Source organism: Epargyreus clarus, unplaced genomic scaffold, assembly GCF_041222505.1.
Source record: "Epargyreus clarus isolate Ecla_fem2 unplaced genomic scaffold, WU_Ecla_fem_2.2 ptg000010l, whole genome shotgun sequence".
In the NCBI taxonomy this organism is placed as follows: Eukaryota; Metazoa; Arthropoda; class Insecta; order Lepidoptera; family Hesperiidae; genus Epargyreus; species Epargyreus clarus.
The window spans coordinates 11,936,682-11,951,821 of record NW_027332218.1 but is presented as its reverse complement, the minus strand read 5'-3'; the positions used below and the strand labels follow the sequence as shown (position 1 = coordinate 11,951,821).

At 34.1% G+C, this 15,140-nt stretch overlaps 1 protein-coding gene across 1 annotated transcript in view; it reads right to left on the bottom strand.

Annotated features, from left to right (window-relative positions):
• Positions 1–15,140, bottom strand: part of LOC140745550 (uncharacterized) — a 54,055-nt gene that overhangs the window by 32,447 nt on the left and 6,468 nt on the right. The window lies entirely within an intron of this gene.

The following is a 15,140-nucleotide window of genomic DNA, read 5'->3' as shown; positions in this document are numbered from 1 at the left end:
TAGACAATCACATTCATAGAAAATGCCCTGCAGAAAGACAACGATCTAATTTCTCTTTCGAATGATATTAAATCCATAGTCTTGATGCGTTTCGTTTCGGACCATTCTATACAACTGATTTTATTAGCCGTAAACTATCAGACGATATTCGGTTGATTGAAGCTTGGCATGTTAGTGAAAGTGCAGTAATTTGATTACAGTCCAGATGCGGAAAATGTTTGGCACTATCACGTAACGCAAAATGTATCAAACGATCATAAATTTGTCTAGAACTGAAAGAATCAGTAGTATTGAAATTTCTCCATACCAATTATAGTCCAAGATCCCAGGGCCACCAGACGTCACGTATTTTCTGACGAAGGAAATGTGGACGATTGAGTAGTGTTAGTATGTACTAAGAACGCATGCCTACCTGCTAGCTTGCTCAGACGGCCAATTTTCAGGTATCAGGTAATCAAGGTACATAAAAACTTTACTTACCTCACGTAAATTCTCCAAGCTGATTTTTACGTATATTTTAGGCAATATCCTTAAAAATAAGTCGCCAATACTCCCAGACACTTTCCGTCGGCCGTATTGCTTTGCAGACGCTTTAAAGCTCCCAAAATAATTACTTAACTTCACGTAAATTCTGATGCTCCATTTTTATATATGTCTACCAGACAACTATTTTAAAATCTTTTACAAGAAGACAGACCGATCCAAGGGGCCAATCATCCCCTAAGCTCAATTTTAATGCCTCTGTGGGTAGGAGCGCGAGGGCATTATCCACGCGCATGAGACTGAGTGAGACATGTATTAGGATATATTGACCTCTCTCTCTCTCTCACTCCGTTACAATTTACTCATATACTTAACTTAATTATTAATATTAAAAAAAATCAGCTAAAAAATAAAAAATCAGGTAAACAATTAAAAATTAACTTGTAAAAAAATGCTCATTTGACTACAATAATTCTAGAATTTTATCCTACAAGCTGATTTGATAAATTCGAAAAAACTTCAATTTTTTTTTAAGCAATATCAAATACTCGATAGTGTTAACGAATTCATTGAATAACAGCAATTTTTTTTAATTATTTATTTATTGGGAATTAATCATAAGTAAAATACAAAGTAGAAAAATATTAATCTCTCAAAATTTCTGAGTAGTGCCTCTAATCTTCATTATCATCGTCATTGAAATTAGACAATTCATCATCCAGCCAATCTTGATATTGAATATCTAAATCGTCATTGTCGCTATCAACATTGTCCTCATTTCCTTCCACTGTAAAAAAAAAAATTCAAACAATGAAGATCTGAAAAAACTAAACTGACACAAAAAATATGAGAAACGAAAATAAATTACCTGATTGTTCTTCTAGCGACTCACTGACAAAACCCGGTAATTCATCTCCGTCGAACCAATGAAAATCATATGTTCCATCTTTTAATGTCCAGCCATTATTTTCGGGTTTGAAAATATTTATCATCTTCATAGTTGCATTGTTCCAAAGACTAGCAATATAGTTAGCTCGTCGGAACTGTTGCCAAAGCTCACTTTTGCAAGGTAGTAAGCTGCTAGCATCGAAGTTTTTCAAATTTTTCCGATTGAATTCTTCATTAATGTCAGAAACCATATAATTGTTAATAAACAGTTGGAGTCTGGCAGCATCTACATCAATTATTCCAGGAACGTTGTATACATCACAGATAAATTTTTGTATTATGTTGAATACAACAACTGTTAATTAACAACTATAACTATATATGTTATTAACTGTTTATTAACAATTATATGGTTTCTGACATTAATGAAGAATTCAATCGGAAAAATTTGAAAAACTTCGATGCTAGCAGCTTACCACCTTGCAAAAGTGAGCTTTGGCAACAGTTCCGACGAGCTAACTATATTGCTAGTTTTGGAACAATGCAACTATGAAGATGATAAATATTTTCAAACCCGAAAATAATGGCTGGACATTAAAAGATGGAACATATGATTTTCATTGGTTCGACGGAGATGAATTACCGGGTTTTGTCAGTGAGTCGCTAGAAGAACAATCAGGTAATTTATTTTCGTTTTTCATATTTTTTGTGTCAGTTTAGTTTTTTCAGATCTTCATTGTTTGATTTTTTTTTTTACAGTGGAAGGAAATGAGGACAATGTTGATAGCGACAATGACGATTTAGATATTCAATATCAAGATTGGCTGGATGATGAATTGTCTAATTTCAATGACGATGATAATGAAGATTAGAGGCACTACTCAGAAATTTTGAGAGATTAATATTTTTCTACTTTGTATTTTACTTATGATTAATTCCCAATAAATAAATAATTTAAAAAAAATTGCTGTTATTCAATGAATTCGTTAACACTATCGAGTATTTGATATTGCTTAAAAAAAAAATTGAAGTTTTTTCGAATTTATCAAAACAGCTTGTAGGATAAAATTCTAGAATTATTGTAGTCAAATGAGCATTTTTTTACAAGTTAATTTTCAATTGTTTACCTGATTTTTTATTTTTTAGCTGATTTTTTTTAATATTAATAATTAAGTTATATGAGTAAATTGTAACGGAGTGAGAGAGAGAGAGAGGTCAATATATCCTAATACATGTCTCACTCAGTCTCATGCGCGTGGATAATGCCCTCGCGCTCCTACCCACAGAGGCATTAAAATTGAGCTTAGGGGATGATTGGCCCCTTGGATCGGTCTGTCTTCTTGTAAAAGATTTTAAAATAGTTGTCTGGTAGACATATATAAAAATGGAGCATCAGAATTTACGTGAAGTTAAGTAATTATTTTGGGAGCTTTAAAGCGTCTGCAAAGCAATACGGCCGACGGAAAGTGTCTGGGAGTATTGGCGACTTATTTTTAAGGATATTGCCTAAAATATACGTAAAAATCAGCTTGGAGAATTTACGTGAGGTAAGTAAAGTTTTTATGTACCTTGATTACCTGATACCTGAAAATTGGCCGTCTGAGCAAGCTAGCAGGTAGGCATGCGTTCTTAGTACATACTAACACTACTCAATCGTCCACATTTCCTTCGTCAGAAAATACGTGACGTCTGGTGGCCCTGGGATCTTGCTCTATTAAGATTCGATTAAAAAATCGTATAAAAATAACACAAGAAAATACTGAAATAACTGACTTAAGAATAATACGATTTTTTAAATCCAAATCCGAATTTGAATAATCTGAATGTAAACCATAAAATAAAACAGCAACAAATACTCGCGAAAAGATTTAAAGTATCGAAAAACTATCGTAGAAGTTTCGATGATAAATCCAAACAAATTCCTAAAGGATCTCTCCTTCAATATATCATTCTATATATTCGACAGTTTAAGACTTGCGTGAGCCACAGACATTTCTACTAGCGATCCATTACACATGGATTATAAGGTTTCTACGGTTCAAGTTTTAAGATGATGGGCTCAATGGGTGGGGCAATAAACGATAAACCATCGTACTAGAGTTGGTGGGCCTTCAACTATCAGATGACCCAATTATTTTCCCACACATCACCTACACAATACAGAGGTCAGATTATATCTGCCGAAACACTAATGGGAACGCCGTATAGTTTGTTTAAAGCGCCCGTGAACAAATGTACTTAAATGTGTATGATGTCATAATTTTGTTACAATGATAATAGATGCGGGCGGTGTTATTGTAAATACGCAAAATACATTCCATTTACAGTCCGAGTACAAGCATAACCGATTTCTTTCCTAACTTTTGACCTTTATGTTTAATCTTTATGTTTGTAAAATAAATCGATCATAGTAATACTCATTGGCACCTACAAACATGTAAAATGATTTCTTAAGACATCTGAATACGATGAAACGAACAGAAACCGTTTATAACAGTTACGCAAAACAAACAAGGTATTGAAAGAGCAAACCCCATAATGTCAGTGCTTCAAGAAACACATAAAAGACACAATAACGAAGACAGATGAAATCCCACAAAAACCTGTACAAACACTGACACCTGCTTGAAGATGAACATGTCGTCAATCAATAACCAGTGAATGGAGGAATGCCGACACAATTCATTGAACGCGACGATCAATAGACGTTCTACACGCAGTTGGTAAACAATGTAGGGTCACAACGATGGAATGTCGGCCACTACTGCCTAGCTGAACCTATTTATAACTTTCATAGTTAGGCGGTACCGGATCCGCATGCAAGCGAAATAACTGCATTGGGAGAAATCTTGCAAGACCATTTTGCATACCACAAGTAAAACAATTATACTATTAAACTGTTAAAAAAATCATGAATAGAAACAGAAAAATAGGAACAGAGCATATCTAAAGACGACGACAATATATTCTACTTGATAAGTTTACATTTTCGCTCAGATCTGTTATCATTATTTCACTTCTATAGCCGATTCGAGATTACATTACATTACATTTCCCGATGACAAGAAGACGATCATAGATGCAATGCTGCATATAAGAGCTAAATTGAATGCTTCTTATCAGTGGGTTCACTTGATAGTAATATAAATAAATATTCACTACCCCACCACCACCCCTATACGACAAAAATAGGTTTAACGGGGCACCCACAAAGTTTCACCACCACCAAATTTAATATTTATGATTAATGTCTATTATAGCAGATTACAAAGAATAAAAACAAATTCAATAGCAAACCACATAAAAAATTATAACAGTCATTTATTTATTAGCGTGTTAAACGACTATTAGATATAAAGTTTAAGGTCACATCCCTTTAATAAAATTCTAACATTGACAAATAGAGAATCCGTATTTTTGAATGGTAAACCCAAAGGCATTGACTTTTCTAAGTTCGCTGTACCTTATATTACATAGAATGAATTCCTATCCAATGGAATTCGTCTTAGGATGTGAAATAACGTAATAGTTAATTAAGATTTATTGAACCATTAGTGTTAATATTGATTACAATCCCTCAATAAATGGTTTAATGTTATCTTTCTTATTAAATTTATCTCTATAATATAATGCTGACCTGATGGCATCAATTATAAATTGAGTAGATAGATGATTCAAGATAAGCTTACATAATTAAATTAGAATAGACATTGGACTCCCAAAGTTGCTTCCTGAATTTATTCTCGTGGAATCACATACAGATTCTGGTCAGTTCTTTTACCCGTGTCAAAGTTATCTAGTCGTATTTAAATAATTTATACGAGAACATATGTTTTATCTCTAGTACATAGGTACAACATTATATCAATGAAGCTATGTGTACATCAGACAGCGACATATGTGCCAGCAAATCTAAAACTAGGAAATACTAAACACTATTCCAGTTTCACGGAATCTGGCAATGATTCCGAGCAGATAATGTGTCAAATGAAAATTCAGATCAAGGTTAGTTTCTAGCATGACGCGATCGACTTTTCACTGAACAACAATGTTGTAGTTTTTGTGTGTTGCACTGGTTAATGTCGGCGTCGCCAGTGCGGCAAAGTGAGACAACGGCGGAAGTTTATTACACGGACAAAAACTTCATAAAGGCTACATTTATATATTAAAAAAATGAGGCATTATAATAAAGGTATAGTGAAGCTTGTGACGGTTCGATATGACGAAGATGATCAAAGTCCTGGCGTGTTAGAAATCCTCCATAAACTTTTGAAAAGGAATGGGTCTATCCTTAAAATCAAAGTACAGGAAGATCTTTATAAATTTATGAGCCGTGAATGCCAATATTAATTAAATGACGCAGACGGCTCTAGATAGGCCTGCCAATGTTAGTCAAGTCAATCAAGCCTTCGCTTCAACCAACGCAATTCATCACCTTCACGATGACTAGCGTATAGCATAGTGTAAAAACCGGCACCTTCTGGGCAAGCGAAGTCTCCATTTTACCTCGTTTTATTTGATTTGCAACGACACTGACCACAAAAACTGCAAAGCACGAGCCTATATCAATTTTACGTACAGCTGCGTGCATTGACTATGTTTTTGTCACGGCAAGCTATTTTTAAAAGAACATATTAAGTCGTAATTAGTGTACAGTTCTTATGCAGTTTTCATAATGAGAAAATGTTGTGACATCGTAAACAATGCATGAAAGTAGAAAATAACGGTCGTACACTTTGTAAATGCCTTGAGATATCCCGAACTGTAATTTCTTTAACGAAAAGTACTTTTAAGTAAAAGAGTCAAATTTTAATGTTGGTGTTGGGGTTGTATTACATGAATGTTCATCATGTAATACAACCCCAACACTTGTTTATTGTTTTACGGCTGAGATTCACTAGAGAACGGTACACCAAAGATGAACGATAACAGTTTGCTCTAGATAAAACATGATATTTTCTATTCCCGTGTTAGAAACGGTACGCTTATTTGTATTTGTATATGTTATATGCCAGCCGCTTACACATTAACCCAAGTCTGGTAAAGCAACAAAAGGACCGGGAACATATTGTTTTTCTCGCACGGCAGCTGGTCTGTAGCCGGTGTCATTGTTACCGAGCATATGGGGGTGCTTAATCAAGGGACGTTCATCTCAACCGGCGTATGAACATAAATTAAAATTCCTGTACATAAAGTACTTACTTTGCCTTGTGTAAATTTTTCTACTTCACTTTTGCCTTTAGACTTGCTTTGGCCTCGTTTTCAGTTTAAATTAAATTAAGAAACTAAGAAATACTAGTCTATTGGACCAAAGTTATTTACTTTAAAAGTAGGCTGCCCAGTTAACAAATTTTTGAAGTTTGAAAAATATTCTAAATTCCTTTTCTTTCAGTTAAGGTGTTCTATTGTTATTTTGTTAACATGATTGATTAGTCATTTTAAAGGCAGAATTTTATTGAACATCCCATTGAGAAGAATTAAGATAAATAAGTAGGTCTGTGCAACTATAGATAACATCAATCAGATAAGTAAGATGGAATGGAATGCCATCAATATTCAGCTTTGTAAAATTTACGCTGTTGTAAATACACGCATTCCATAGCCTAGATCTAGAATTTATTTCAAGGTCCAGCCGCTATAATGGTAATACATAGTTATATGTATACATAAAAATATTTTGATTTCAAAATGGATGTCGTTTTTTTATGTTATTACTTCAATTCTAATTTTTGAAATGAATTTGGCGTACATGTTTATATGAGTTTTGCGTTAGTTGACCATGTTATTTTTCTTTGAATATTAATTAGTGATTTTTGCACAGGCAGGGAAACTGCATATGGGAATATACGCGGAGACTCGCAGATACGTAGAAATAAACCTCGTGATATATACATTATGTGATCGGAATAACCGTATACTCTTCGTAAATAATAGTTACTTATGTATATTATGTAAATGTCACTTACGATTTGTCTCGACTCGTATAAGAATAAGGTGATGCAAAATATTGCAGCAATTGTGCAATTGCAAATCGTGAAGACAATGTAATGGGATTAACTTATTCCACGTTAATGTTCTGACTGAGAGTTTTAAGTGCCGTTGAATGATTTTTTAAAGAGTTTTGAGTAAGAATTCTTGAAAAAATCATATCATAGAGGTCACATGTTGACACAAATAAGAACGGCAAAAATAGGTCCATTTTTAACTTATAAAATTACCTCATTTGTTAAATTACGATGAGTATTTTGGGAGCCAAAACCAAAAGAACTTTCCTTTTGACCTTACACTTAATAATATACCTATAATTATGTCCATTACTATCGTAAACAGAATAATAAATGATCGAAAAAATGATAATATACTAACGTCCAGTCCTGTAAATATTCGTATTTATTTGATAAAAGAGACCATGATAATAAGGTAAACCATGTAGTTAAATTATATCAGAGGAATATGTCAAAACTGGAATTGAGTGGAATAACACTGGTCATTATATTATTAACGAAAACGACACTTTATAGGTACAACATTCAACTCACGGCTTCGGAAAAATCGTGGGCCTGAATCAGTATGCAAGACATTTCTCCACCTGATCCGTAGGTTTAAGGTTAAGTCCGAATACCTAAGCGACGCCCACGCCGCATTACCATTCTTATTGCGAGGCGATAAACACCAATTTCATCTATCATTACCGGATGACGTAGAGCAACTTGGACCATACTGTTATGATCAATAAAGTCTTTTTTCTCTCCGGATGTGTCCAGTTGACTGAACCCACAAGGCCGAGTTTCCTAACAAGAAGCCGTCATTTAATACGGCAAAGATTTTATTACAGAGTCATTGTACTGAAAAACATATTTGCATAATGTTTGTTATAATCTAGGAATGTTCAAATTTGTAAACGATAAGACAAACCGACATACTTCATTCGGTGATTAATGGTCAAAAGTTTTGGCACCCGATATACATACTCTTCTGATGTTTTCCTGACTGGCCAGACGTAAAACTAACAAGCTTGCTTCGCCTGACCGCAATCATGTTGCAGAAAAAATGCTTTGAGTCAATCAAGAAGCAATACTTCTAAATAACATAGTTTATTTTGGTATACCCACTGACTTCGATTCTGTCATATCTTTTTTGGGGAAATGAGCAGGATACAATATTTATTAATTAATGTACTTGCTTAGAGAAAATTTAGGAGCAATATTCTTCTACGATACATTTTACTGTGTAATTATTCAGTTCAGTTCAACTAAATTTTGAAGAAGGGTTTCCAAGAGAATAGCTAAAACAGTGGATGATTGTTTACAATATTAATTGCTGAACTTTCAAGACAGATCCCTATTATTCATGAACTTTGAAACTGATGTACAAAATATAAACAGAATGGTTTTGTTGAACTTTGACAAGATACAGTTGGAAGATCTCTATGGACATGAAATCGGACTAAATTGGAATTAGGTATGCCTTTTAACATGGTACGATGAAACATTATTTAATGTTGCATTAGAAGGAATAACAGATCAAGAGACATAGCGCATAACAATGTCAAGACAACACACATTTTAGGATTTATACATTTCCTCTTTCCGTTTAAAGGAAATCAACTTTGCAGAATTGCTTCTCTGTAAAGACATTGTCGCCTCGCTACGCTAGTAGTTTTATATCAGCGTTTTTATAATAATAGCAGGTCAGCAGTATCTATCTAGATATAGATACTTTGAGGTAGATAGTAGGTAAGTAGAAGTAATATTGTTTATTGAGCGAGACATCGCACGTCTTCAGCTACACGTGCCCTGAAAGGGTCCCTTGGATAATAGCAATTTAACCCAAAAAGGTCAGACAACTATCAGAGGAACGGTAACTGAATTCGACATGTTTCGTATGAGCGTACCGGTCACAAATAAATTGACAATTACAATTTGGTTTTTGGTAACATTGGATGTCAGTAGAATAGAAAAGAAATCTGCAAAATGTTTCAATCCAAGGGTGTACTTCCGAAAAGCGCATACCGCCGATCGACCTAAAACACACACACACACACACGCTTTCTGGGGAAAGCTAAAAAAATAGTTTAAATCGGTTAGGAATCGCGATCATGCACACCGAACGAAAAGAGGTTCTCCTTCGTTTTCCTTATTCAAAATGGCGTTTGCGCCAATTTTCGTCAAAATACATTAGTCTACCAAATTTCAGATTGATCGGTGGTATGCGCTTTACGGAAGTTTATCCCAATCGAATTCAGCACAACACATAAGTAGCACAGTTCAAATGGATCAGGCTAAACATTAAACTGAAGTCACTTTAATGGTCAAATGTAAAGACGTAAAACAATTACCATGTCTACTTGGTTTCTGATTACGTTGTAGTAGTTAAAACTACAAAAAGTTGAATTTTAGCTAACAAAAAAGATTATTATAATAATGTTTTATTTAATTGCACGGAGAGAAGGAATTGTGTTTCGAGATTTGTTTTGTTCAATAAAGTTTTTTAATTTTATTACGTTCTATACGTCTATGTAAATTAATTTCTTTTACATTATTAACATTTAGTGATTATATAATTCAACCTTGGGTCTATTCACTTAACAAATAACGATATATCACATTTTGGCAACGACGATACGGTATATACTTGAAAATTATGTCACTTTTATTAAGGAAATTGATGATACCTATAGCGTTGAAAGGACGATGCGTCATTCTAGCTTTTACGGGTATAGACACAAAGGTCAATGTGCTATAAATGGACATCCTCTTCTAATAAATTATTGATTGAGTATTAAAATATACTGACATGTTTACATGGACAGTTTATAGAAGTAGCAAACTAGCAAGCAGTCCACCTGCTAAATGTAAATTGCTGACCGTGGACATCTGTAATCAATCCCGCATAGGATAAGGCACATGCTGGTGATCAACAATAAGTATAAATATAGATGACCTTGATATTCAGATATTCAATGTACATTTATTATATAACTGAATCCTGATTGCGTCATACGTGAGTACATACGAGACAGTTCTAGAGGTATAAAATATTTCTTTGAGAAAATTTAATCTTCATATCGCTATATGTTAACTTAATCCGAAGCACCTTAGGGGCTGGGCGTAGGGGCCGCGGTCAGGGACTCTGAGTTCAAGGGATGAACTTGCTGACCTCAAAGGGACAAAGACACGTTAGGAACACATTATACATAGTTAATATCTCAAATCAATAGTAGCGTAATTTTAATAAGGATTTTAAGTTGAGAGCCCTACTATCGCATCTCGGATAAGCATAGCTCGACGTGTCTTGGTTTTATTTTTAATAATAGTAATTGAATCATATGTATTTAATTTTCACTTTATGTGAAAGTTATTAGTACGGGACCGTGAATGGGTATGGTGACTTTAACTCAAATTTCCAAGATTCTATAATAAGTCTATAAGATTCCACTTGTGCTCGGGATTCGCTTTGTATCAAGGGCAACAGTAAAAGGAAAATTCTGATATTCCTGCTTTTATGAATAATGACGAACACATGCCTGTGTTAGCCTTATGCGGTTAGGGTCAACATTTACGCGGAAATTATATGATTGAGTACTAATCTGAGTCTGTAAGTCTGTTGTATATTATACGACATTGGATACGAGATGCGGGTCTAACCTCGAATGCAGTCATGTACCTTACACGACTGCTGACACGATTAATATTTATCTTCGATATATAGTTAGTATTTTTTTTACCTCATTTTTTATTTCTTTCATAACATAAAACTCCTTTGTATTTGTTTCTTATTACTGGAAACAACTAAGCTGATTTTGACGAAATTTCCACGCAGAGATAAGGTGAAACATGCTACTTTTCACCCTTAAAATACCTGGGACTTTTGCTCAAAAATAAAAACGTCACGTCCGGGGTGCATTAGGGCGAATCGCGCACGGAAACTCGAAACTCGATAAGTTTCACACGCCATTCACCACAAACGCAAGCGTAAGTCTTCATCAAGAAAAATCAATACTACTCTCAAATTAATTCAATCGCTTAATTATTTTATTCTATGGTCTTAATGAATACGACTGTCTCAACAAGCAGATTGTCGTATTATGCATGTCAATGTTTCAAAGGTTAGTCGTAGGCGTTTTAACCTTGTCCGATGTTGGGTAGAGAACTATCCGTCTGGATCCTTTATTGCTCCATACGAAATTGACGCAAGTAAGATTAAAGGAGATATTTAAAGGACAAATTAGTTGTTTACGGTCAATGGATAGTCAGTGATCCCTAAATAAGTACTGAAATAACATGTCATATATGTTATTTCAGTACTGTATGACAAAATTCAAGCCTAAAAATGTTAGTGGATCACTTTAGGTACGGCATGTACGATGATAATGATGTCCTCATCATCCTGTCCGATGACTGCTATCTTCGTTAATGTTTATTCGAGCATGTGCTCGAAGATGATTTGCAAACTTGAATTGAAGAAGACATACACAAAGATACACTTTAGAGGCAGACATTACAAGTAATAATTAAGGGAGTACCTTTAAGATTATAATTTTGAGAAAACTTGCGAGCCGTACCCCAGAATATTAGAGCATTAGGGTAAATTTTACACGAACGGATTTTCTACTCCTACAACTTCCAAAAATTAAAATTACCTACCAAACTTGTCATCAATCACAGATTTAACGCTCGTCGGTGCCTGTCAAAATTGAGACGAAGGCTTTTAGTGGTGGGCGTTAATCCTTCTGATTAATTAAACAAGTAACAACTCATGCCCACCTCAATACACTCATGTCGTACGTAATACATTATTATTTATGCATTGCAAAGTCAACATCGCTTTCGAAGAGAAAATGCTCACTATTTCTCGAGAGATCTTTTTATAACGATATAGAAATTTGCTTCGGTTACAAAAGTGTATTTTTAAATGCTTTTCCTGCCAACTATCAAAATAGGAGCAAAGAAATATAATTAATTAATATTAAATATATATATTGGGTAAATGAAATTGGTTTAAATTATCTCTTTTTAAAATATTTTGATCTTTTATGAAAAAATAAGTTGCTTCAACCGATAGATAATTTATTTTTGTCGTTTCCACATCAGCTAATAAGACTTAATAGACTGTCTGGTATACATAGGGGAAATCTGCATCATAAAAGAAGTAGGGAGCAATGGCGGAAAGATTGATAACACTGGCCACTTCTAATTACTTAAGTCGAACTATGTATTTACTTTTAAATGGAAACTGAACATGTGGAAATTGATTAATCAGACACTGTGATACAAAAACCTTAAAATTCGTAGGAATTTTATGGTTTTTCAAATATAAGAAAGATTTATGACTACTCATAAATCTATAATAATCAAATATAAGAAAGATTTATGACTACTACTCTGACTATGACTACTAAGATGTTAATGTTGATGTTAGCTGTTTTAAAATATACTAAACTAATAGATATCGTATCAATATCGATATTCAACAAAAATACAAAACTGATATGTATACAAAAACTAGAAACCCCGTCCAAGATGATTTCGACGTTATCGCTAAACAGTTACATCTATAAAACATTCATTTTGCTTCTTGTTCGTATCGTATCGCTTATCAACCATATCTCGAAAGCGATGTTATCATTTGATAAACACTGTATAATAAAAACATTTTTCACGCGAATGTTTTTGTATGGACTATAAAACAAATGTTGTTTTTGTAGATACATTCCTTCATACCTGCATGTACTCATTTCGTATTGTGTTCGTGTGAATTCAGTCATGTTAAAGCGAATTCATTAAAAATATGTTAAACATTTATTTTGTGAGGAAAACGAATGCTAATTTCTAATTGTGATTTTTAGAAGCGTTGCTCTTGATTTATGTAGAATGATAACATAAGAACGGTAAAATTCTTTGGCGTTATAATGTCCTATATCTAATAGGTAAACGTTTAACAGCATTATTGGACTTGCGTCCAAAGGGTGCCTAAGGCTAGTAGTATTTTTGTAAATATTGCTGGTGTAATTTAAGAATATTAGGTAACGGGCAGTGTCCAAGCTGCCCTCTGAAAATAGGTTGACAAAACCTTGTCGCCAAAATGTACGTTTCTAATACAAAATTTTGTCGCCCCCAAAACTTATAGCAGCCCAGATCCTAAGCCGAGGTAGGCGTAGTCTGGCCCCCAGTCCTTGGTTCCGGTTTAAAAATTAAAATATACCAAAAGATGGTAAGATTCAAAGAGCTGTTCTGGGACCTCAATGTTTTTGCAATCGGTCGATGTGAATCGTATTCTTCGCTAAATACGACAAGCACCTATTTTCTTTTTAAACACGTAGTTAATAATGTTCCCTACACATTGAACATACAAGGGTTAGAAGCTCTTTACATAAACCAGTCCAATCGATCGGGCACGAGATAAGCTAGTATTCTACATAACGATGTTATTATCCTGATAATTTGAATATACGTTATTTGCTATACATGCAGATTAGATTTGGAAATGATATTGAATTGGATAATGTAAATTCTACGTAGCGTATCTATACGTCGCGTTTGTGTAGAATTTGCGCAGTCCTACGTTCAATGTCCGCTGGAAAAATGCCAGTGCGAAAGCCCCCTATTAGTAACCCTTACATTGATATATTGCGGTTCGGTCATTCGTTGTAATGGTAACTTTAAGGTTTCATACTACGTTTACATTAAGGTATATTCTGATGACTCAGTACTTTACCGCCTCTAGAGACTACTTTCTCTCCGAAAATATTTAGGGGTATTAAAAATTGAGACGCGGGTGGCGTTACAGAAAGAAGGTTGATACTAAATATTTATCATAAGCTAAAAACTAGCGTCGTGGTGGTGTACCGCTCTTTTCAATTTAGGGTCGCAACACAAAACACTAGAACTAACTGGCGATATACAACTCTCGGGGTGTGTTACTTGGATATATGTTAAATAATCATGAGGATCCAGAGATAAGGCCCTTTTATATTTTTGACAATTTCGTTAATGGAAGTCCCTCTGGTCTAGAAAACAAAAAAGGTTTTGTTTCACTGTTGCTCTGTGGTTATTGTTAAGAGATTGAAAATGCACCGCTATGGATAAGTTCTTATCACATCGGATAAGATTAGACTTCATTGGTCAATGGAAAACTTGGTTCTTTATTAGATGCGATAGACCTTTTAATAAATCGAATTGATGATTGATTCGAATGATTAAAGATAGCCGTATGCAATCAAGAGTTTATAACTCTTTGGACCTTTGTGTGCGAGATTTTGGATATTTTCCGACTAATATTTGTTTTACCACCTACACACGTGTATAAAAAGTATTGGCGCTCTCCTAGTCCTATGAATTTGGTAATATTCAATAAAATGTAACTATATCCATACATTACATTATTTCCTACAGTGAGTTACCTCAAATTGTAAAGTACCAACTGAACATACATATATTTTATTAGTTGCTGTTTAACTTGTCTAAGTTTACCAACAAATATTATTGTACATACATTTGAGCTACCCATCGGCACCAATTCTCGCCTACATATCATGATCCTTGTTAAAACATAGCCTGAAGATATTATATATTATGTTTCCAACTTTACTCTTGCTGTTCGCCCAAATTGCTATAGCGTGAACATGATCACCTACACGAATGAATCACATCTTTACATAAGGCATTCTTGGGTGTTCAGCTTTATTTATAATCAAATGACATTAGTGGCACGAATAGAATGTTCTTTGCATATTAAACGGCTGTTTCAAAGCTTTGTTTGTTTATAAT